The following is a 25671-nucleotide window of genomic DNA, read 5'->3' as shown; positions in this document are numbered from 1 at the left end:
AATTAAGTTCTAGTTACTGAACCTCGCCGTGAAGCAAAGGGCTTCATGGCCCCAAATGGCTGCTGAACAGTTCTCTGTATAAGGAAAGTGAAGAACTTGAGCATCCCTTTGACTGGGTGGCTGGTGCCACTCCCACTATATAGGACACATTACAGAGGGACTGTCTGATGAGAGGGGCTTGCTCTGACTTTTTTGGCTGGGTCACTTGAGATTGAACTGATTAGCACCCCCTTCTCCAGTGGGGTGGTTTTGCACTAGAGTTTTGCTCTACAGTAAGTAGCACTTGGGGAGGGGGAATAGATTCAGATCATGACTGTGGAAGTAAAGTGTTGAAGCCCATCTAGCCCGTCCCACCATGGTCATTGTCTGGATTGAGACTCCCTCATGTGCTAATTGCACTGGAAATTCATGACATTCAAGGCTGAACCACACATTAAAAGTGGCATGTAGTTTGACCCTCATTTAACCTGCTGTTTTTAGTTACTCTCTGTGCCTGGTTGTGAACGCAGTTCTGTATGATAATGAGGCAGGACTTTCTTCCTCCCAGGAGCTAAAGGCTGCTGACCCAGAAAGTTTGATGTTCTCAGAGAGGCATCAGTGACATCCAACCTCCTTTTCTGTTTGTGCCCCCCCTCCATCTCTGCTCAGTTATGTGCTAATGAAGAATGGCAGAATTCCTGGAATGCCTCCCTTAATGTATTGCTCTGAGTTCTGTCTTGAGATATGAGGCAAAGACAAAGGCTGGCCTGGAGGAGTCTTGGAGAAGGAAGAAGTCTAATTCTTTCTAGAACAGAGGATCACAAGGCAGTGGAGAAACAAAGCGGGTGGGAGGAGGGAAATGGGGAAAGTCTTTTCAACATACAAGACTTTTCAACATACAGGGTTGTGTGACTGGGAATCTTCTTCATTTTTACTGACCAAATCTGGGTTGTGTGTGATGTACTGAGGAGTGCAAGAAAATCTGGTGGGGTGTGTCAGTGCTGGACACAAATCTTATTCAGAGACTTAACTGGGGAGCATTTAAAATACAAAGTTGGTCCTGGAACGGGGGGCGGGGGCGTTTCTTGTGCCTGGTGGTAGCATCAGTTGCGTGGAGTTTTCCAACCCTGCATGAAATACATATACGTTTACCTGGTTCAAGAAATCTTAGTCGGTCAGTCAGTCATGAGTTTTAATTAACTGATCAATTTTCGTATGGGTAAACAAAATGGTCCTGAAGCAAAAAGCATTGTTTGTTTTTAGAAATCTAGTCCACATACTTGCCTATAAGCCAAAAATTCATGTGTAAGTCGACCCTGAAAACCTGGGTCGACTTACGCATGGGTCAATGCAGTGGGTGAAGCAGGGGCTTGTAGGGGTTTCTGGGAAGCTTAGCAGCTGTCTGGTGAAGTTGGGAGGTGACACTGGGCTGAGAAGCAGAACACATGGGGTGGAGGGAAAAGGAGAAGTTTTATTAATAATTACGGTATTCAGAGGCAGCCACTTTAGCTTCTCCAAATAGGAAGAGAAGTGAAGGCACTTATATGAGAATTGTAGTCTGTATGAAGGTTGCTGCTATGGAAGTGCAGCACTTGCTCCTCACAAAGCCTCCTCTCAATTCCCATAAACCCCTTCTTGGAGAAGGTAAAATGCCTTTTTTCCTTTTTGCTGCTGGCAAGTCTGGCAAGTCTTGCCAACATACCTGGCAAGTCTTTTTCAAAGAATTTCACCTCCACCCCCCTAAGTTTAGGGGTCTGGTTTTTAAAACACCAGGATGCAATTCACATTTCCATCTGAAACAAAGTTCCAGGCTGCAATTCAATGCAACATTACTTAAGAATAACCCCCATGGGAAGCACTGGGTCTAATTCTGAGTAAATAGAGTTGCAACTATGTGTTGCTGCACTTACTCATGCTTTTTCCTTGTTGCTTGCCTCTGCTGTGAATTGAATTGTGCACTCCCACTTATGTGTTTTATGCTGCATGTTACATGCTGAGCCTCTGCTTAACACACCAGGCACCTTAGAGAAGCATTTGATTCATAGTGCTTGTTGTTTACAGGCACTTACTCTAATAGTGTTTAAGTTGTTTACAGGCACTTACTCTAATAGTGTAAAAGGTTGTGAAGAAAAGAATTTAAAAAGTCAAGGAATAAAATGTATTTTAGGATATTTTACTATATTTTTAATAAATTAGAGACTATATGGTTCTTAGGTAGCAATTACTGGTAGGTTGATTTTCAGGATCTGGCCTTGGGTAAAATTATACAAAACTATAGTCAGACACCCCCCTAAGTTTAACCCCTGACTTAGGCTGTCATAGAAAATTCTTTGATTTTTGGCTCACACCCGCCCTTGCCATTTTTGAGATCGACCTATAGGCAAATATCTTGGGGAGGGCAGGAAGGAGGGCCAGGGCAGGCAGCAGGCAGGCTGTGGGCAGACCATGGTCGCGCAGTGGGTGGGGCCAGGTTCCGTCACTTGTGCCGGGGCCAGGATCTGGCGCCACCTTCTGAGGTGGTGCAGATTCAAGTAACTCCATTGGGGCTGTTGCGGCGTTACCCAGAATAAGGGGAATGAATTCCCCTTGCCCCAGACTGAGCTGCAGGCAGCCCCCAACCCTGTGCTGGATACAGGGCAGTCCAGCCGGCTTCCCTGTTCCAGCACAGATTAGGATTAGGCTGTCAGTATTGCTATTCTAGTTTACATAAATCCGTTTTTTCCTGAATATGTGTTTCAGCAGTGTTCTACACAATCTGTACAAAAAAGCACCAAGTGGATGTGGAAATGTGAAGGCCTGGGAAAAAGCAAAAAAAAAAAATGGAAGATGAACTGGATCTTATGTTGGGGGAAAGTACTTTCATATGTTGCAGAACACACTCGGGTAATACATTCAGATCAGGCAGAATCTTAATTGTGGTCATTATAAATTGAATTTATACCTTGCCTTTCTCCCACATTGTGGATATCCACAGCTATATGGTGTTCCTGGTTCCACAAAGCTCTGCACCTATTCAGCAGCCATCTTCCTTCCCTTGATTGCTCATATGCTCTGCTCTCTCTTTTCATTCTTTGGAGCAGTTACCAAAGGCAGGGCAAAGGCACTGTGTGATGATGGTGTCTTCCTTTAATGCCCCCTTCCCCAGGGCATTCCGTTCATTTCTGATACCCCTTCCCCAGCAGCTGCATATAAAAAATCCCTCAGGAGATCCAGTTACAGATCTTTCATCACTGGTAGAGTGGCCTTCAATCTCTTCTGTATATTTGGGTTTTCCTTACTGACATTCTTTTGTTGACACTTCTGCTCAGGAGAGTGAACCAGCAGAAAAGACTGTGAAACGGGTCAGATTTGGCTAATAGTTAAAATAGGCTGCAGCCCTATCTGGGACATGAAGGGGCAGGGCCCCTTTTTTTTTCTTTGAAGATTGCAGGAGGAGCTGGAGGCAAATCCGTGGTCCTTGGCCGTCCTCCAAGCCCAGGAGCAAGCAGGCAGCAAGGGGCCACAGACAGATTTTTGCCACTGTTGCTGCCTCCTCCAATCTGCAGAGAAAAAAAGTGCCATGGAGTGGGGGGGGGGGCAGGCTATCTCCTGGAAGAGTGAAACCTGGGGCAATTGTTCCCCTTAGCAGCACCACTGGCCCTATGTGCAGTTTCTCAGGGAGAAGCCCCACTGTAGATGGTGAGTCTGTCTTGTGAGTAAGCATGCAGAGAACAAAAACAAAGGTTCTTCTGATGGGTGCAGGAGACCGCTTAATGAGAGGTAATCCGTTATAGTCCTCCCAATGTGTTCCAAGTCACTTAGCTCTTCTTTAGGATGAAGCAGTGGTGATTTGAACTCAGCACTTCCACATAAGTTGTACCTTCCTGCAGAAACATCTTGCGTGTTTTGGACCAGGCTGCAGGTATTTCTTTAGTGAATAGGACTGAGACAACAGGGAAGAGAAATGGTATTTTCTGTGCATTCTTGCTTTTGGGGTTTAAGATTGTTTATATATATATTAGTTTTCTCAAAATAGGAGGGAATTCACATTTTTAGAAGATCATTTTGTTTTCTTGTAATTCACCATCAGTGCTAAATGTGTAGAAGAAGAACATCTTTCTGAGAGTTGTGCTTTTTCCTTGAGGATTTCCTCCCAGTGCCAGAACCATCCTAGGATGGGAGAGAAGCTTGTGCATGGGCTGCTGCACTGTGAGGAGGGCATCTCCATGCCTCCAAATGGTTTTAGTTCCTTTGCCCAGACTGTATTTAATTGGAGAGATGGAAGAAGTGATGCGGACTAATTCTTTGTCAGACACGGATTCCATTACCCTGCTTATAGGGTGATTGAACGTTAATAGCTGTTAAGGGTATGTAGTGTGGTCATGTTAAATCCCTAAATTCATTCCCACAGTACTCCTGGACAATTTTGCTCAGACCATGTTAATTCTCATTCTTTTTTCTGCAATTGTCAAATGGTCAACCTGTGAAAACTTTACGGGTAAAAATGTCTGTTGCCCAGCGGGACAGTGTATCTTGTGAATGTTCATGAATAGCCACTTGGCCGACAGGGGCCTTTGGGTATGAAATTTCTTCAGAAATATTTGCTCAGGGCAAGTGTTCTCAGGTTCCATGAAAACAATTAAATCTGCTTTTAGATGGGAGATAGGAGCAAAGCAACAGGCCAGCTAGAATCTTGTGCATGCTGATTGGAAAGCAAGGCTCACTGAAGTCTGTGGGGCTTGTTTCTGAATAAACAAGCATAGGATTGGGCTGCAAACCTGACTTGTAATTATTCCAGCTCTCTGTTTAGCAGTAGGTCTAGGGGTGGCAGCAAGGAGAGCAGCAAAGGTTACTCTTGGGAGCGAGTTCCACTAGAATAAGCACAGTTACTTTTGTATAAACATATTATTGTTCTTCAAGTCTGAAACTCTGATAGTGCCTGAGAGTTATCTGCAGAGGTTTTACTTCTGTATAAACATTCGTAAGTGAGTTGATGCACAGTCATATTGATATGCCAGATGCAAGGGAGTGGCAACAGGATATAGGTATCTTTTTGTCTTCTGTGCTCCCAAAGGCGTTCTGTTGGGCCGCTATAAGGAACTGGACTAGACCAGCAGGGCCCTTCTTATATTGTTGCCTGTTACGAATACAGCAAATTTTTAGGATTTGATGGTAGGGCTCCTGATCTGTGGACTTATAGTTGCATAAGCAAGCAGGTTGTCCCAGCTTCTTCAGATTGCAGCAGGAAGCTATGACTGGGCTTGCCCTCTCTACCACTACTACTTCTGGTGGCTCTGTCACTACCCATCCTATCATAGAAAAGATAAGAAAGGAACACACAAGTTATCAACAATCTTCATTTTCAAGAGTTTTCAACCTCTTCATAAATGACCTGGAGACAGGGTTGAGCAGTGAAGTGGCTAAGTTTGCAGACGACACCAAACTTTTCCGAGTGGTGAAGACCAGAAGTGATTGTGAGGAGCTCCAGAAGGATCTCTCCAGACTGGCAGAATGGGCACCAAAATGGCAGATGCGCTTCAATGTCAGTAAGTGTAAAGTCATGCACATTGGGGCAAAAAATCAAAACTTTCAATATAGGCTGATGGGTTCTGAGCTGCCTGTGACAGATCAGGAGAGAGATCTGGGGTGGTGGTGGACAGGTCAATGAAAGTGTCGACCCAATGTGCGGCGGCAGTGAAGAAGGCCAATTCTATGCTTGGGATCATTAGGAAGGGTATTGAGAACAAAACGGCTAGTATTATAATGCCGTTGTACAAATCTATGGTAAAGCCACACCTGGAGTATTGTGTCCAGTTCTGGTCACCGCATCTCAAAAAAGACATAGTGGAAATGGAAAAGGTGCAAAAGAGCGCGACTAAGATGATTACGGGGCTGTGGCACCTTCCTTATGAGGAAAGGCTATGGCGTTTGGGCCTCTTCAGCCTAGAAAAGAGACGCCTGAGGGGGGACATGATTGAGACATGCAAAATTATGCAGGGGATGGACAGAGTGGATAGGGAGATGCTCTTTACACTCTCACATAATACCAGAACCAGGGGACATCCACTAAAATTGAGTGTTGGGCGGGTTAGGACAGACAAAAGAAAATATTTCTGTACTCGGCGTGTAGTTGGTCTGTGGAACTCCTTGCCACAGGATGTGGTGCTGGCGTCTAGCCTAGACGCTTTTAAAAGGGGATTGGACAAGTTTCTGGAGGAAAAATCCATTACGGGGTACAAGCCATGATGTGTATGCGCAACCTCCTGATTTTAGAAATGGGTTATGTCAGAATGCCAGATGCAAGGGAGGGCACCAGGATGAGGTCTCTTGTTATCTGGTGTGCTCCCTGGGGCATTTGGTGGGCTGCTGTGAGATACAGGAAGCTGGACTAGATGGGCCTATGGCCTGATCCAGTGGGGCTGTTCTTATGTTCTTATGTAACAATACACTTGCACCTGTTAAGATGCAGTAACCAATATACTCTTACTGAAAACTGAAATTAGTACTTTGCAAAAATCTCCAAGTAGCCAGTGAAGCATGCCTCGGATCTGCAGCAGAGAACAAATCATAATTAAGATTAATTAATACAGGTATTTATATACCGCCTTTCTAGGTCCTCAGATTTCTCCTCAGACTTTATTCAAGGCGGTTTACATAGGCAGGCTATTTAAATCCCCGTAGGGATTTTTACAAGTTGAAAGAAGGCTCTACCTTTCAAGAGCCACAACTTTCAGATGTTTCTTTCTGATCTGGCCTCCATCCTGGCCTCCATCCTCCCAAACTCAGAGCAGATGGAATAACTCGGCTCAGCTTGTCAGCTGCTTCAAGGTCGCACGGTACTGGTGGCCTCGAACTGGCGACCTGCGGATGTTATCTTCAGGCAAACGGAGGCTCTACCCTCTAGACTAGACCTCCTGCCCATCAGGATTCACACACAATTGTGTTAATTTAAGAAATACGTCTGAGTATATGCTTTTTGTGTGAAAGCATGTGGGGAGGAGGGTATTGACACAAATGCAATCTTGCAAGTGCTTGCAACAAGATGTATAATAACAAACCAGAAATTTCTGTAATACAGCACAGTATTGCAACATGAAACTCTATTTTGCAAAGTAATAACTAGAGGTTTGTGTTTCCGGTGAGTAATATCGGATTACAGCCCAGGTCTTATTGAACGCAGCAGGCTTACTTCTGAGTAGATTAAATAATACTGTTTTCAGACACCTCTAGCAGTAACTTCTTTATGCAGTATGGCCAGCTTAATAATGTAATCATAACTATGAGCCAGTAGTGACATGAAAGAGTGACACTTAGGATATTCTTCAACTAGAGATTTGTAAACTGAATTCAAACATCCTTATCTTAACTGAATTAGACTGTGCTTGTCTCTAAATCTACCACAGATCTTTCTTTTAATTCATTATGCTCCCGAACTAATCACTCTGGAAGTATTGGTTTAATTATTGAATCTTGATGTGTTGGAAAAATAAAGAAACAAACTATAACTAATGTCCTATATGTAGTGACTGTACATTATAATTAATCAATTTCTTGTGGTAGCTTCAAGTAACAGTTTAACATTTTTTAGGTTATTATTAAAAAGCTGTAACAAAAAAGAATTTCATCAGAACCCATAACAGCATGTTCTGTTGTTTATGTAAATGCCTTTCTTAACAAAAGCTTGAAAGATAAAATCAGTCCAAGATTTGCCTTTTTTGCTATAATGTCCATCTGGTTCATGTCACAACTGTGAGCCATAGTTTACAGAGTTGCACCATGAATATTCAACTACAGAGGGTCATGAATCAAATAAAAACCATCTGTATATACTTATCACTACATTTCTCATAAAACTGGTTTTTTTATACACTGTGCTCCTTGACTACTACCACCACCACCACCATCATGATTTCCTTATGACCAGCCGGTCTGAGGTGCCCTCTACTAAGCAATACCGCAGAAAGGTTTTTTAGTTCCTTTTCTTCCAGGGTAGAACCCCAGGAAGAATGCCTCCTTTTCAAACCAGAGGAGCGTGCCCCGCTGGGTAATGTTCTTTCTCACACATATATGGGCCAACACATGCCTATTCATTACATGTGTTTTTAATGATCAGTGAATGTTTTATCTCTAATTTATAGAATATGGCACTGCATGTTGGCAACCTTCAGTCTCGAAAGACTATGGTATCGCGTTCTGAATGTTGGTTCTGGAACAGCGTCTAGTGTGGCTGAAAAGGCCAGTTCGGGAGTGACAATCCCTTCCACACCGGGAGCAAGTGCAGTCTGTCCCTGGTCTGTCTCCCTGGCTATGGGCCTTCCTTCTTTGCCTCTTTGCCTCAGTCTGTTGGCCAAGTGTCTCTTCAAACTGGGAAAGGCCATGCTGCACAGCCTGCCTCCAAGCGGGCCGCTCAGAGGCCAGGGTTTCCCACCTGTTGAGGTCCACTCCTAAGGCCTTCAGATCCCGCTTGCAGATGTCCTTGTATCGCAGCTGTGGTCTACCTGTAGGGTGCTTTCCTTGCACGAGTTCTCCATAGAGGAGATCCTATGTGATCCGGCCATCATCCATTCTCACAACATGACCGAGCCAACACAGGCGTCTGTTTCAGCAGTGCATACATGCTAGGGATTCCAGCTCGTTCCAGGACTGTGTTGTTTGGAACGTTGTCCTGCCAGGTGATGCCGAGGATACATCGGAGGCAGCGCATGTGGAAAGCGTTCAGTTTCCTCTCCTGTTGTGAGCGAAGAGTCCATGACTCGCTGCAGTACAGAAGTGTACTCAGGCCGCAAGCTCTGTAGACCTGGATCTTGGTATGTTCCGTCAGCTTCTTGTTGGACCAGACTCTCTTTGTGAGTCTGGAAAACGTGGTAGCTGCTTTTCCGATGTGCTTGTTTAGCTCAGTATCGAGAGAAAGTGTCGGAGATCGTTGAGCCAAGGTACACAAAGTCATGGACAACCTCCAGTTCATGTGCAGAGATTGTAATGCAGGGAGGTGAGTCCACATCCTGAACCATGACCTGTGTTTTCTTCAGGCTGATTGTCAGCCTGAAAAGAAAAATATGGCACTGCTGCATTTTAAACTGGAGGGTGCTAGGCTTCAGAAACTTCCTGGAACATAAATGTTTCCTAAACAGTGTCCCAGTGTGCCCCAGGCCACTGCGGCAAACTCATGGACACCATGAAATGTCCCTGGCAGTCTCTTTTTCCTGATTGTCCTGGGCGAGGCCATTTATTATTTGAGAAATTTATATCCTGCCTTTCCCATGCCAAAGCAAATGCCCAAGGCAGCTTACAAAGCTCCATAATAAAGCACAAAATATCACAACAGGTAAATAAGAAAAAAATCAAACAAAGCATGAAAAGCATTAATTAAGCCCTGCCTAACATTAGGCAGTGAAATGTAAAACAAAGCCTAACACATATGATTGAGCCATTGGGGGAACAAAATTAGTCTAGGGAAGCTGTCAAGCCACAGTAGTATTTCACAGGTGCAGCGGGCAGATATCTACCCAGATATCCTGGCCATCTTGGCCTGGGCAAGATTGTGCGATTCTCATGAGATGTCAGGGGAGTGCTGGTGCTTGGCTTCTCCTCCCACAGCACTGCCATTACAGGGTGCCATGAAAGAAAGTGCTCTGACAACAGTAAGTTTATGAACTGCTGATGTGAAGGTATGAAACCAGAAAATCAGATCAGTGTCCATCTAGTTTAGTATTGTCAACATTGACTGGCAGTGTTTCCCTGGTTTCAGAGTAGTATTTTCCTGCTTTACATTGAAAAGCCAGGGATTGAAACTGAGAACTTCTATATGCAAAGCATGTGCTGTACAACTGAGCTATGACTCCATCTCCCAGGCTACATGTCCTTCCCCTCCCCCAGTGTGTGAGGACAGACTACGTTAATGTGGAAAAGGCAATCATATGTTTTGAGGAGGTCTGTGAAAAGTCTGCAGGTGCATAGAAGCTGAAATGTGATATGGAACAAATGAGTTGTAGTACTGAAAACAGGTTGCAGAGCCTTGGCACAAATTAAGCTGGAGAGCAGAGTTTCCCACTGGTCCTCCAGTCCTGGAAAGAATCTGTGCACGTTTAGTTGGCCCAATTTTCAGTTAGGGAATATTGCCTGTTCGGAGAAGAGCTCCGAATGTTATCAGGTTCCATTCTTCCAGCTGGCGGTCGGACAGAGCCAAGGAACTCTCCATGACATTTATATGGTTTTGCAGCTTCTGAGCATGACGCCACAATCTTCTGCTGTGTAATGGCCATCGTGTGCATCTTCCACCCACCTCAGCTTGCCCCTTCAGTCCACAGCAGCTCAGGTGTCTTTACATAGAAAGTTAAGAAGGACTGGAAGGAAGTTCTGTGTTCCACTCATGCTGCTTTTGCCTGCATGGGTTGTCTGTTGGAGCACTTCCCAGCTTCTCCTTCCCTGAACTCACCATCGCTGTTCTACTTTTCCCCTCTGCTTCTTGTTTCTTCCACCTCCCCTGGTCTCATGGGAAAGGAAGCTGTTGGGGGGGGGGGAGAGAAGAGTGGCCTCTGGCATTTATCTGGAATGCCTGGAATTGCTGCTGTATGTGGTGACCTTTCACCTTTGCCTGTATTAAAGACTTTCTCGATCTGCAGCCAGGAGGCTCTGTGTGGTGCCAGACTTAGTGTATTTCATGGTTTGATTTACATCTGCCAAACCCTGATCAGGTGATAGTCCACCAAAACAAACATTTCCAGATGGTTCAGTGTTGGGAAACTGAGGTTCTGGGAAAGCAGTGCTTCTGATGATAGCTACACCCCCTCATTTAATCTCTCAGATACTGCTGTGGTCTCATATTTATTGCCATGTCACAGCCCAGGAGCAGATGGAAGAAAAAACGAGGAACTTCCTCCTTTAGAAGGAGGAACAAGGATGTACCTTATTTATATCTGCTGTATTTATTTTGTTATTTCTCCTTTTATAGAGAAACTATAGTTGCCTCTGAGTGGTAAACTGACAGTAAATCTGGAGCAGCAACAATATTAGGGATGAAATGTAGGAATAAATCCTTGACTTTGACTTTACTGTACAACAGGGGTCTCGAAACCCTGGGGGCCAGATGCAGCCCGCAGCGAGCCTCTATCCAGCCCATGGCCAGCCTCTTGTTCCCTGAAAGCCCCTGACCCACTTTGCCAAACATGACTGGAACTATGCTCCAGTTGCATCTGGAGGGTGTTCTCAGGGCCAGAGAGGTTGAATGAATGAGCCCATTCATTCATTTATTCACACATCTAATTTCCATCTCTAATTTATTTATATAAATTTTTTATTTAAATTTTTTCGGCCCTCAAAACCGTGCCAGACATTTGATGTGGCCCTCCAGTCAAAAAGTTTGGAGACCCCTGCTGTACAAGAACACAAGCAAGGAATCCTTAATACCTTTCCCACTGTGAACAACTAAAGCCTCTCATGGCCTTACGTTATCATTCTCCTTTCAGTGCACTTCAAATGTTGTTTCCTGTGTGCAAGTCCAACCACAAAGAAATAGGAGAGAGTAGCTGAGGTGTAAAGGGGAGACCTCTGATCACACCAGGCACTGGAGAGAGAAGAGAGCCTTTTGCTGATTGGCAAGAAAGACTACATCTGAAGTGCATAATAAAGGGAGGGGAACTTGGGAAATAGAGCTGTGTGGGGGCAGGATAATTATGTTCCTAGCCACCAATTGCTCCTCCTTAAAATTGATCCAGAGTAGTGTTTTCAAAGAAGGTGGGAGCAGAAATTTTTGAGTTACTGTATTTTTCGCTCCATAAGACGCACCTGACCATAAGACGCACCTAGTTTTTAGAGGAGGAAAACAGGAAAAAAATATTCTGAACCAAATAGTGTAATAAAATATTTAATAAACTATAACAGAACAACATTTGAACCATGTAAAGTGAACAGCAGTCAACAGTGGCATTAAGAACCATTATCACTGTCATTAACAAATGGAGAGACTTAAAGGTTTGAGTACTCTAGTTTTCTGGAAACCCCAAGAACTCATCATCACTAGAGTCAATTTATGAAGCTCACAAAAGCAGGTGCACACAAATAGGGGATCACATTATCTTTCTGCTACAATGATGTTCTGCCAAATTCCATTCCACTGGGCCTCGTACCTGCTTAAGGCTGATCAGTCCCCCTTGTGCAACTCACCAGTGCAGCAAGCAAAAGTGAGTCCAGTTCCAGTCCACAGATGCCAAGTAAATCAGTCCCATCAATCAGAGTTGCCAAATCAGAGTCCAGAGCCAATAAGCCAAATTACAGTCCAAGGTCAGATTCCAGGTACGGTAGGTCAGTCAAATCCATCAGGGTATCCAAGTCCAGTCACAATCCACAGTCAGATTCCAAATTCAATAAACCCATTCAGTCTCCTCTCCAACCTGCACTCCTTCAAAACCAACAAACCCTTTCTGCCTCAGGTACTCCTTATATCCCTGAGGGCCCTATGGCCTTCCAGTGGCTGCAGCTGTGCAGCACACTCTGCTGGATGCCCAGGCCTTACCCTTAAAGGGGCCACTGCTGACACCACATCTACCTCCTCACCAGTTCTTCTGTGATTCCAATACAAATGAACAAGTGGAAAGTCCAACCACAACTTGAATTCTCAAGACACAACAAACCTCTGGATTTAGGGTGAGAACCGAGCCTTACCTGGGGCTTGTGCAATAAGCAAACACTGGCATTCTGACCAAGGAGACAGTTTTTTCTTTGTGATGGGGGGGGGGGGCTTACATTCAGATGCTGGATGAGGTGAGTGAAAGCGCCCCTCCCCTGCTGTGTGAGTGTGTGGGGGGGACAGAGCATCTGTGTGTGTAAGAGAAGGGGGCAGCCTGTGTGTGAGAGAGAGGGGGAGAAGTGTTTGTGTTGCAGAGAAGTTGTGATGCTCCAGGCTTGGGGTGGGGGGAAAGAGAGGCTGTGATGCTCCAGGCTTGGGGGGGGGGGAGCAAGAGTCTGTGATGCTCCAGGCTTGGGGGGGAGAAAGAGGCTTTCCTGGGAGTAAGCCCCCCTGACTCTAATGGGACTTACTTCAGAGTAGGCATGCACAGGATTGGGCAGCGAGACTGCCACCCCACCCACGCTTTCCTGGGAGTGAGCCCCAGTGAGTCTGAGACTTACTTCTGAGTAGACACCCGGGCTTGCGCAGCGAGACTGCCGCCCCACCCACGCAGAGCGAGGGGGCAGGGCCAGGGCGGAGAAGTGTTTTTTGTTTTTGTTTTGTTTTTGCAGTATTCGCTCCATAAGACGCACACACTTTTCTCCCCACTTTTTTGGGGGGGAAAAGTGCGTCTTATGGAGCGAAAAATATGGTAGTAATTTCCTAGCTCATGACTACTACGCTTGAGAAGTTCTCAAAATGCTTAGATTTTGGTACATTTTCAAATGAAGCTGATGAGCTCTTTTGGAAATGTGCACCCAACACAACCCAAAACATATCTGAATTTTCCTCTGTCCAGTGTTATTGCACAGATGACAACCTCAAGTGGTTCCTAACTATGAGTCACGACAAAGTACAGTAATTTCAAGCGCCACATTAAACAAAAAAAGACAAATAGCAAGGCTATTAGAGGTTATCCAGGTTAACACCAACATTGGTCCTGTTTGGTTAATGAGCTCTTTTCTCCCCAACTAAGGACTCTCCACAAATCTTGGTAGATGAGTTTTTGAGGGAGTTGTGCCGCAACTGAAAAAGCCCTCCTTATTATTGCCATGCACCATGGTCTTACAAGGGTCATAAAGTCCAAGGAGGAACATATAGGGAAAGGGTCTATTTCAAGCAACTTTCTGGACCCAAACCAGACTAAAACCAGCCCCTTGACTTGAGTCAGGAAAAACACTGGGAGTTGGCGTAAATTTCAAGAAGAGGCATGATGACTAATCAATATTGATTTAGAATGTGGTAACTATCAGCCCAATCCTAACCAACATTCCAGCGCCAATCAAGTTGCGCCAAAATGTGGCACAGGCTGCATTCTGCAGTGGCCTCATAGAGGCCTCCTCAAAATAAGGCAACAAATATTCTCAGGGCTTCACTGTTGCTGCATTGGAGCGGGAAAGTGGGTTAGGATTCGTCTGTAAGTTAGCAATTGCAGTCTGTCAGCATGGGCTTATATTGAGTGCATTGAATCCAACCTAGGAGTTGCCATGTTGTGTCTTCCACTTAAGGATTTGGCTACTGTATGCTATCTTTCCCACCAAATCAAGGTGGTGAGAATGCTTCTACCCAGTGATAGAAGTCAGTGTTCTGGTTACAGCGATGATGATCAAAGAGTGAAGCTGCATGTGGTGTGGGAGATTGGTGATCAAAATCTCCCCTTTTCGTAACATTAAAAAAAATTAAAAGCATGCAGACATCTATGTCTTTTTCTCCATGGATCAAATTGCAGCTTCAAGGCAGGAGGGAAAATGAAACGAGAGGAAGGGTTAAGCCCTCCCTCTTGCAGCACAGTGACCCTGGATCTAGTAGGGGGACCAATATGGATGTGTTTCATTTTTCTTTTCTGGATCTCCTGCATCTCATTCAGTCAGGCCCAAAATGAGTGTGTGGCACTCCTATCCTGCAATCCCAGCACCTACTTCTGAAACCTGATGACCAGTATCTTTATCCCCAGTGTCCCAGAACGATGCTTACTGAGGCACTGGAGGGATATCATCCTGCAGCGACCAAGAGGATGAAAAAACTTCCACAGCTACTGCCCTGATTAAGCCCCACTCCATGGAGGAATGAACCTTTCAAAAGGCAACCTGTCAAGTGCCCCCTCAAATCTGTAGCTCTCCTTGTATCCAGTTGTGCTGCAAGAGACTTATGGAATCAGAATATCATCTATGAATAATAGTTTTAGCCTTCCTTTCTAGAACGTAAGACCTTTGTTTGGCCATTGTGATGTCTGTAGCTTTTCTACTTTCAGCCAGAGGCTTCAGATACCTTTGGACAGAGTGATAGAAAGCAAACGTGAAAATATCCTGAGGACACAGTGAGCAGTTGCTCACTGCTAGTCCTGGAACGCTGCTGATGAGAGCACGTGGAACAGTTTGTGAACAGCCCAGTGAGCCCTGCCAAGTCCTGAAGTTACCACTGTCTCAAAGGCAGCCAAGGTCATGAAAGCAGCCTCTGCCCAGGCCCATGTTAACTTCGCAAAGCTCTGGGCAGGCAACAGTGTTACGTGCCCAAAGCAGCAAAGTAACCAGCTGCCCTGCAACCTTTCCCAAATAGTGAAGGTTCGAAAGAAAACAGTAAATTGATGGGAAATCACCATTGTCTGGATTGGGGGGGGGGGTGATAAATCTAGATTAAGTATAAACTCTATAGCACCTGTGTTACTCACCCCAAAATAATCTAAATCACTTGTTCTCTGGGAGAAGGTTCACATTTTCTGAAGTACAAAATATGTGCAAAATAGTGTGCAGGAAATGCATTCTCTTTGTAACTGATGCATGCCTTTAGGAAGGAGGTCAGGATAAATATGGACTTATGATGCAGCTATTGTAATCCAGCAGCTCTCCCCCTTCCCCCCACCCCCAAAGACTGATCTTTTGGAAAGGGTTTTAGAAGTAAAAATGAGTCTGTCTCAGGAGCTCAGTTTACCACTACCTCAGCCCAACGGTTACATCATGTACTTTCCTCGCTAACACTTTCATGTTATTGTAAATTAGACTAGTAAGTACTTTGTGGCTTACGCTGGACAGAGATGGTATGGATTCTCTGAGTATTTTAAGTCAACAGCATGAGGGATTCAAATTCTGAAGTGCCTGAAACCCAAGAGAGCATTTACCGCTTGTCCAATGAAATAAAGGCAGAATTGGTGACATTTTAGTGAAAAATGCTTGCTTAGAAGAGGTACCTGATGCCCCAGTAATTGCAAGTTGTCTTGTTTATACCTGTTTAGGGGAGTAGTGTGGCCTAACGGGGTCTGGAACATTGGAACAGCTGTTATGCAGTGTCAGAGCCAATTACCACTTCAAGATGCTGACAGAGTGTCAGCATCCTGGTGATGTTGCAGATACTTTTCCTCGATACAGATACCAAATCAATGTAGAGCTTTTTAATGGGCTGTGCTTATTGTGGATGTCTTGTCCTCACAAATAAGCTTCATGAGGTTTGTGCTGGCTCTGCTTTGCCTTCCCTTGTCAAACTACACATCAGTAATGACTGAGGCAGGCTCATGTAGACTATGTCGTCTTCATGGCTCAAGGTACCATGTGACACATTCACTGCCATCCCATTCCACAGTCTGTTTTCTGAGGAATGTCTCCCAAGTCCATTTTGGTATTGTTGGTAGTACTGAGATAATTCTAGTATTGGAAGGAATGCCCAGGCAGACTCATCCTTATTATCAAGCTGGTCAAGAATCAGTATAAGCAGTGGTGAGAGATTTGAAACAAAACTGCAATAATTATGATGAGAAAGTTTTCTTAACTCCCATCTTGAACTCTGCTCATCTTCCAGTCTCCACAGGTACCAGATATTCTGCGTAGTTTAATTTCATACAGTCTCACTGATGCCTCACTCATGAAGGCTGACAAATTGTTATTCTGTGAACTAGCAGGATAGGGAGGGGGAAGGATAAGAGAGGCAAATAACCTGACTAGAATTTTAGTAGTCAGTATAGTATCTGTTCCACCCTCATCTCTTTTGTGTGTAAGGCCACAATCCTAACCAACTGTCTAGCACTGACATAAGGGCAATGCAACTCCAAGGTAAGGGAACAAACATTGCCTTACCTTGAGGAGGCCTCCATGACTGCCCCCCAACTGCAGGATGCAGCACATGCCCCACTGGCACAGCTGTGCCAGTGCTGGAAAGTTGGTTAGGATTGTGCCCTAAGTGTATGTACACACACACAAACCCACACCCACCCACCGCACTGCCCCCAGCTTGGCTGCGCTGAACATAAATTCCTGACCTGTCTTTTGGTCTAGAGAGACAAGCCTATATAAAGTGGAAAGGATTTGCTTTGCAGGCATGTACGTGCCATGGGTTTGTATTTCCAATTGGTTGTACTGTATGGTGACTTTGTAGCTCCCGAATGTGATGCTTTATCATCTTTGGCTCTGTAATTAGTCCATCTGTACATTTTGTCTCCCACTTCTTGCCTCAGTTAACAGCAACTCAGTTAACAGAGGGTGGGGTCATGAGGGGGGTCTTTGAAAAACACAGGAAAGCATTTGTATTCTTCAAAAGCTTCCTTTGCCCTGGTGGGATCCCTGAAAGTAGTTGGGTCTCTCCTAGACTCCTGAGCTTGCCTGTCCTGCTTTTCCACTAGGTTTCTTATTTCTCCCATAGTGTGATACAGGGAAGAGCGGTTTGCAGGGAGGGGATGAGAGGGAGGCCTCTGTTTAGAATGCCTGGAATTCCATTCCAAACAGAAGTCTGTTTTCTCTCTCTGTCGACTTTGTGGCTGGGGAGAGGGGATCGGTGTGATGATGTTGTCCCTTGCTGGCAATCGCAACTGCCCCCCTCCTGGGCTTTGTGCCCACTTCCCAGTTCATATCATGTGCCCACTTCCCAGTTCCAGACCTGGAATCCATATTTTGTTGTACATTTAGAGTGGTAGGAGTTGAACGGATTGTGAGTACCTTGGTATTCTTTCCTCTATTGTCACAGTAACTGTGTGAGGTGATTTCTGCTCACTCCAAGCTGAGAACTGCAGAACCTGGCTGAGAGTGGGGGTGGGAGGGGCGGCCTTACTCTGCTTCTAAGCTCTTTGTAGTATTTCCTTATAGTTCTTTACAATAAAAATCTTTGCTGAATCAAATTGGAAGCAAATGAGCAGCAGCCTTTAGGAAGAGTCACTTGGTAATGAATTGACACAGATTTCATTATCTCCGCCAGTCATTTGGCAGTCCTTGTGCAGCAGTGGAAGCTTTTCATCACAGTCCTCAGGTGTCCACAGTTCCTTGTCTGCACAACAGCTTTCCATGGCCAAGAGAATCCACTCACACAAAATTGTATTGTGTGTGTTGAAAGTTCATACTCAGATTTGCTGGAAAATGAGGCAAGCCTTTGCCCAGTTTGTTAGGGGGGGGGGGGATGACTCAGATTATATCTGGTCTAACCTGTTGTAAGCTATAAATATACCTGGTGGCCATACAGTTGGTGATAATTTTCCTGGCAGTAGAATAGCTGATGGCTAGAATGTGATATTTCAAGTCCTGGGAATCAATGGCAATGTACTTCTGGTGTGGCTCAATTAAGAAATGCTTAACAGTAATGTTTGGCAGAGGAACAAATTACCAAGGAAGGTGGTGGATTCTCCCCCACTAAAGATCTTCAGGCAAAAGCTTGACAGGTACCTTCTGGAGATGTTGTAGGAAGATTTCCTGCTACAGGCGGGGTTGGACTAGATGACCTCATAGATACCTTCAAAATCTATGATTATAGGAAATCAAAATGTGAAAATAAGCAAGAGTAGAATCCAAGATTTAATTGAGACTTGGGAACACATTTTATGACTCCCTTTTAGTAGCAGCTAACGGATCTTTTGAAGACAGAGGTCATTGGACATGTATTGTAGTAGATTCTAAGAAGCAGAGATGTCTTTTAACTATAATCCTTATGGGCTGTGCAATAGAATTTGTTCAAGTAGTCCTGTGTGATGGAATTCTTATACAGGTGTGTGCCACTTAATGATGGGGATACGTTCTCCAATCCCCGTTGTTCTGCATTCAGGTCATTAAGTGAACATCTTTTCATTAAGAGCCTTTCTGTTGTGTAAACAGACACTCTGCTGCAGGCTATCGGAGACGCGATTGCCTCATTAAGAGCATCTTTATTGTGCTTTGACCACCCTCATACATATGGTCCATCGTTAAGCAAACGGTTGTTAAGCGACGCATGCCTATATATTAATAGAGATGGATGCCAAAGTGAGGTTTTGAGGGAGTGTCAGAACTGTTAGTGGTTGTATGGGTGTCATGACTGGCATGTGGAAGACATATTCATAAAAGGTAGCAGTCAACAACTTCATCTGAAGAAGCCTGAGAACTTCAAAGTAGATTTGAAGCCTTAGATTGAGCATGGAACTTGGAGGTAAAATCTGGTGAGCCCTTAGAAAATTCTGGAGCAGGACTCCAGCCTGTACCTAGTGTATTGGTACCAAGAGGAGCAGTCTTAGGCTAAGGTAAATGTGAGATCTAATAATTGTGTCACAGTTTTGTTTTTTTTAATATGTTCAAGTATGTTGTCTGCATTCTAAAAGGACCCTGACTTACCCAATAAGCCGAAGTTGGGTAACAAGCTTTTAATGGCCTTTGGAGCAAGGAGGAGGTCCTGAAGTCACAGAAGGATTTAGGGAGGTAGAACTCAACCTCACCTCAAATTTTATATGAAAATTTTATATGAAAATTGTAAGAAACCACCTCAGGGATGCATATATTCTAGCTTTCTAATACAAGTATCTTGTTGTCTTGTGTGCTCCCTGAGAATCTGGTGGGTCACTAGTCCAAAAAGCTAGACTAGATAGATGACTTTCAGCCTGGTCCAGTGGGACTCTTCTTATGTTGTTAAGCTGCACGGCTGCACAGCTTTCTCTAATCAAAGTCCCATCAACTTTCCTCTTGGCACTCTGGAGCTTGGTGATGACAATTATGTCATTGCTGAGGACTCCACCCCTTCACAGCCACAATAGGACTCCACACAAGGTAAAATTAGAGGGAACATTTATCTTGACTCCTCACTGAATGGGTTTGGGTGAGTCTGCCTCTGTGCCTCACTTGCAGTGTGGGAAGTCATGAAATATACCACCTGCACAGAGTTGTGCTGTGAATTAATAAGTGCTGTAGAAATTATGTGAAGCGTTTTCTCATAGAAGCCTGTTCTCATCTTCTGTGGAAATAGTGCCTTCTGAGTAGAGATTTAAATCGCCCAATCCTATGTGGGCCTTATGGCGGTGGCTCGTGTGATCTGCCACTGTTGAATCTCGGGCTGATGGCATGAAAGCCTCTCCACCATTCTGTGGGCCTACCAGCCTACAGAACCTCCTCTGTCCCCTGTATGTCAACAGCGGGGGAAGGATAGGGTCAGGAAGTGGACCGGTTTGGGTGATAGGATGGGGAGGATCTTGGCATGTGTGGCTGCCACCAAGATCCTGCCCTCCTTTCCCAGGTTGACCCCTGAGTTTCCTCAGACTTATGGCAGCAAAAGAGCTAGCATAGATCCAAGACCACTGGAAACCAGTAAGTAGAAGACTTTTTAATTTACCCCTCCTGGGATGCCTGGTTCCCCCATACCATGCAGCACATGCTCTGGTGGTGGTGGCACTACATGGTCAAGGCTGGTGGGGGATAGGATTGGGCTCAAAGTTATTTGCTAAGAAGGTTTGTTTTCTCATAACATCTGACCTGTATTACAACGGGACCAACAAATTCATAGCAGCAGTATAAGTCCTTGTGGAGGTGACCTAAACTTTTGTGTATAGGACTGTGCTGTACTTTACTTCTGATCTGTCACTGATGCTTGTGCTTCATGTAAGCCAAGTATAGAGGACAGTTCTGGGAGGGAGGGGAAGTAGTTGGCCTGCCAGATGACTCATACATATACAGTAGTATGTGTGAGCATTCCTGCTACTGGATTATCTGTGGCACATTAGTGGTCCTCATTGAATAGGTTTTCCCAACATTCCCACAAGGAACTGGATTTGCAGAGCGATCAAATGGTGCTATTTTAAAATCCCATGTCTCAAAACATTTTGCACATACGGAGTGGATATGTCATCAAATCCAGTGTTTTCTAGCTGAAAATCATCCCCTGTGGAGTAGTTATTGAGTGCCAAAAAGTTACTGCATTGGCACTTTCAGCTGCTTCTTTGGTGGGAAAAAGATATGGAAGCTGAGGATTACACACTGCCTACTCCTGAGTGCTCCCAATCCAGATCAGAGACTCATATAGCTGCTGTTTACTGTAAAAGGAAGTACTTGACTAGATGATGATGCATTTTAAAGGTTGCATCTAAATTGGTTCATAGATTGGAGTTGTATGCTTTATTTTCATTCTTCATACGTGACTACAGAATGCAGATCCAAATAACATAAAAAAGATAATGAAGCTCAGTAGACATTTATATCCTTGGTTCATTGTCATTGTTGGCAACCTTCACTCTCGAAAGACTATGGTATCGCGCTCTGAATGGTGGTTCTGGAACAGCATCTAGTGTGGCTGAAAAGGCCAATTCAGGAGTGACAATCCCTTCCACACTGGGAGCAAGTGCAGTCTGTCCCTGGTCTGTCTCCCTGGCTATGGGCCTTCCTTCTTTGCCTCAGACTGTTGGCCAAGTGTCTCTTCAAACTGGGAAAGGCCATGCTGCACAGTCTGCCTCCAAGCGGGCCGCTCAGAGGCCAGGGTTTCCCACCTGTTGAGGTCCACTTCTAAGGCCTTCAGATCCCTCTTGCAGATGTCCTTGTATCGCAGCTGTGGTCTACCTGTAGGGCGCTTTCCTTGCACGAGTTCTCCATAGAGGAGATCCTTTGGGATCCGGCCATCATCCATTCTCACAACATGACCGAGCAACACAGGCGTCTGTTTCAGCAGTGTATACATGCTAGGGATTCCAGCTCGTTCCAGGACTGTGTTGTTTGGAACGTTGTCCTGCCAGGTGATGCCGAGAATGCGTCGGAGGCAGCGCATGTGGAAAGCGTTCAGTTTCCTCTCCTGTTGTGAGTGAAAAGTCCATGACTCGCTGCAGTACAGAAGTGTACTCAGGACGCAAGCTCTGTAGACCTGGATCTTGGTATGTTCCGTCAGCTTCTTGTTGGACCAGACTCTCTTTGTGAGTCTGGAAAACGTGGTAGCTGCTTTACCAGTGCGCTTGTTTAGCTCGGTATCGAGAGAAAGAGTGTCATGGACAACCGCCAGTTCATGCGCGGAGATTGTAATGCAGGGAGGTGAGTCTACATCCTGAACCATGACCTGTGTTTTCTTCAGGCTGTTTGTCAGTCCAAAATCTTGGCAGGCCTTGCTAAATGATCCATGAGCTGCTGGATATCTTTGGTAGAGTGGGTAGTGACAGCTGCATCATCGGCAAAGAGGAAGTCATGCAGACATTTCAGCTGGACTTTGGACTTTGCTCTCAGTCTGGAGAGGTGGAAGAGCTTTCCGTCTGATCTGGTTCGGAGATAGATGCCTTCTGTTGCAGTTCCAAAGGGCTGCTTCAGCAGGACAGCGAAGAAAATCCCAAACAAGGTTGGTGCAAGAACACAGCCCTGCTTCACTCCGCTTCGGATGTCAAAGGGGTCTGATGTGGAGCCATCGAAGACAACAGTGCCCTTCATGTCCTTGTGGAAGGATCTGATGATGCTGAGGAGCCTGGGTGGACATCCAATCTTGGGGAGAATCTTGAAGAGGCCGTCTCTGGGTCGAAAGCCTTTGTGAGATCTATGAAGGCTATAAAGAGTGACTGTCGTTGTTCCCTGCATTTCTCCTGCAGTTGTCTAAGGGAGAATACCATATCAGTGGTGGACCTATACTGTAGAGGTATATCCATTTTCATCCTCTGTTGTGATTGTAATATCTGTGACATTGCTGTATAGCTTAGGTGATCTAGAAATGTCAGTGGAGAATTCTTCATTGACTCTGTCTTCTTCAGACTCATTTGTAGAGCCATCAAGCATACAGAACTAGTAACCCAGCCAAAATTAGGAGATGGTGGAACAGTTGGTGACACTGTGTGTGCTTGTTGCCATAGAAATGTTTGGTAGGAAACTCTTAAGCATGTGGAGAAGCAGAATACTGAATGTAGGAAGAAAGCATTTGTACATGTGGCACAATTATTAGCCAACATCCTAAGCTTCAACATCTGTGCTTTGGTGAGATGATGTTTTGTTTGTCTGTACATCTTCATTTCCACAGTATTCCTTGTCAACAGATTCTAACCTCTAAGACCATTTAGGGAGATTCTCGTTCCCACAGGCTTCTTTACATAAAGTGACCTTTGACTTGTTGTGCATATGTTTGTATGTGACCCGCTCTTGTGAGTTGCCGTATTGTGATAGGGTGCAATGTTAAACTGTTTACTGTAGTGTGGGCTGTGTGTGTCTGCACATTACGCGATGTCCTGTGTGTGTTTGTATGTACACTAGTTGTAGAGGGAAAGAAAGTGAGTCATTGATTGAACATGGTGCTTTCATTCTCAGATATGATTGGTTCATATACAGATCTGCTCATCTCTACTTGGATTAAGAGCAAGTCCTGCTGCTGACTTCCTTTACATTGTTCCTAAACAATGTTCCTTTACACTACATTCCTAAACTTGATTGCATCAGTAATTTCTAGGAGCAGGCAGGCAGGGAGCAGTGCTGGTCAATCGTAGGTATAGTGTGATCAGTGAGGATTGGATACACATTTCCACTGATTTAATTTCTACTACCACAGTCAATGCCCATGCAAATATCCTCTTTGTGAAGAGGTTCTGGTTCTGGAACTGTAACTCTGTTGCACCAGTGTGAAGTTTTTGAGTAAGTGTAGTGTGATCCCGCTGTGGGAGTGTTGCATATTTGTGAGGGCAGATTAATTAGGGCTTAGTGTTAGTACCGGCTTGGAGCTGTTGCAATTAGTCTGAAGTGAAACTGATCATAGCTGGCGCAGATCCTTCTTTGCCCCATCAGATTGTGCAATACACTAAAGGCTGTTTTTCTCTTTCTCTGGGCCAAACTGGATGTGTACGTAAATGTACATCATGGTCCTATGGAAGAAAGTATGACATACATGTAAGTATGACATATACAGAGTGTGTCAAGAAAATGTACTCACACTTTATAGTGTCAAATTTATTATCCTGTAATACATACATTTATTGCATATGCTTAACACAAAAGCAGTTGCTTGACCCGTTAGATAGACATTGCCAACATGCGTGCTGGTATGGGTCCACACATCTTTTCCCTTAGCTGTTTGAGGGCTAACAGTTTTCTACAATGAAGTATATTGAAGTAGAGCTCATTAAGATATGTGCAAATTTTTTGAGACACCCTGTATATACCTGATAAGTAAGGCATATGCCATGACTAGAAAACAGTCCAAGGAGGATGAGATTTTTTGGAAAGCAAGCTACTGAAGACACAATTGCAAATAGTTCCAATCAGTGGAAACGTTGGGAAATGTCAAAGGCAGTGGTTCTCAAACTGGTGGGTCGCGACCCACCAGTTTGTGTAAAGGTACCCCCATCCCTTTAAGGGGCGGGGGAAGGGAAGAGGCAGGGAATCGATCCCCAGGATTGCATCCGTATGGGGCAGCGAGGGGGGGTGCTTGTGACTTGCTTGTGCTTGTGAAGGCATGGCTTCAGCAGGCTGCAGGAGGTGCGGGGAGCCCTGCGCCGCCCTCCACAGCGCTCCCCGAGGCTTGGAACTTTCCCTGAAAGCAGGCACAAAGCACTTCCTTTTGGCAGAACCTGTGGGGATGAAGCTGAGATGAAGCTGGTGAGGGATGCCAAAAACCACAAAAAGATTTTTATTTTTATTATTTCCAAAAGAAGAAGAAGGTAAAGGAAACAGTACAACTGTTGTGTGAAAAAGGTGGGGAAGTGGTTATGGATGAAGACAGCAATGCTTGGTTCTTATTTTCCATCTTCACCCTACAAATTGCACTAATGAAGAACTGGGTCAGAGGTGGTATGGAAACACCTAATTACTTAAAATAAATTTAAATCCCCAGAACCAGATGAACGGAAACCCAGTACTGAAGGAGCTGATGGATGTGATCTTAGAGCAACCATTTATAAACTTTGAGAACTTGTGGTGAATGAGTGCCCAAGGCCTGGAGACAAACAAATGTCCCAGTCTTCGAAAAAGGAGGAACCAGGAAACTACAGAACCATCAGCTTGATGTTAATATCCGGAAAGATCCTGGAACAGATTACTAAGTGGAATATCTATGAGAACTTACAAAATACTGGGGTGATTTCTAGGATCCAGTATGGTTTGTTAATAACAAGTTGTACAAGACAAATCTCATCTGGGTTGATAGAGTGACTCATCTGGTAATCTATAGGTATACCATGGACATACTGTGGCTAGATTTCAGCAAAAGATTTGACACAGTCTCCCATTATATCCTTGTAGCTAAAATAGTATGATATGGGCTAGATGGTACTATTGTCAGGTGTATTCAAAGCTGAACCAAAATGAATTCAAAGCTGGGCTAGATGACCTCTAAGGTCCCTTCCAACTCTAATATCCTATGATTCTGTATTTTCTCTATTAATAGCATGAGAGGAATAAAACCTGGCAAAGCGTCGGAAAGGACAGGGCTTTAATACTTTTGTCTAGTTTTGATCCTGATTGTGGCACCCTCCCACACTATGTTGTGTCTTCTGTGAGTTTCAAAGTATTTTACAAGAGCTGGAATATCACAGAGCATATATAGTTTCTCCCATGTGAATTCTTAGATGCCTAGAAATGCTTGACTTGGTACTAAACGTTTTGCCACAGTCCAAACACTTACCTGCGGGTCTGTTTATGATTCACAAAATACAGTCAGTTCCTGCTACCCATGGAGTCACTTATCTAGGGGGAGCAAGATTGCTACCTATCTCTTTGCAGGCTGTTCTCAGCTATCTAAGGCATTCATAAAGTCTCCCCAGCACTTACAGCAACCCCAAACCTCCCATACTATTTATTTAGAGAAAAAAAAAGCCAATGGAAGTTGTTTTAAAATTAGAATAGATAATGTGGGTGCAATTACACTAAACAGAGAGCAATTGGAAGCCATGAAGGTCC

The 25671-nt window shown here is 44.6% G+C and overlaps 1 protein-coding gene across 4 annotated transcripts in view; it reads left to right on the top strand.

The window, feature by feature from the left end:
* Nucleotides 1–25671, top strand: part of LOC136647561 (carboxyl-terminal PDZ ligand of neuronal nitric oxide synthase protein-like) — an 86567-nt gene that overhangs the window by 22719 nt on the left and 38177 nt on the right. The window lies entirely within an intron of this gene.

The sequence above is a fragment of the Tiliqua scincoides genome, chromosome 4 (assembly GCF_035046505.1).
Source record: "Tiliqua scincoides isolate rTilSci1 chromosome 4, rTilSci1.hap2, whole genome shotgun sequence".
NCBI classification, from domain to species: Eukaryota; Metazoa; Chordata; class Lepidosauria; order Squamata; family Scincidae; genus Tiliqua; species Tiliqua scincoides.
This window is presented reverse-complemented; position numbering and strand designations above follow the sequence as displayed.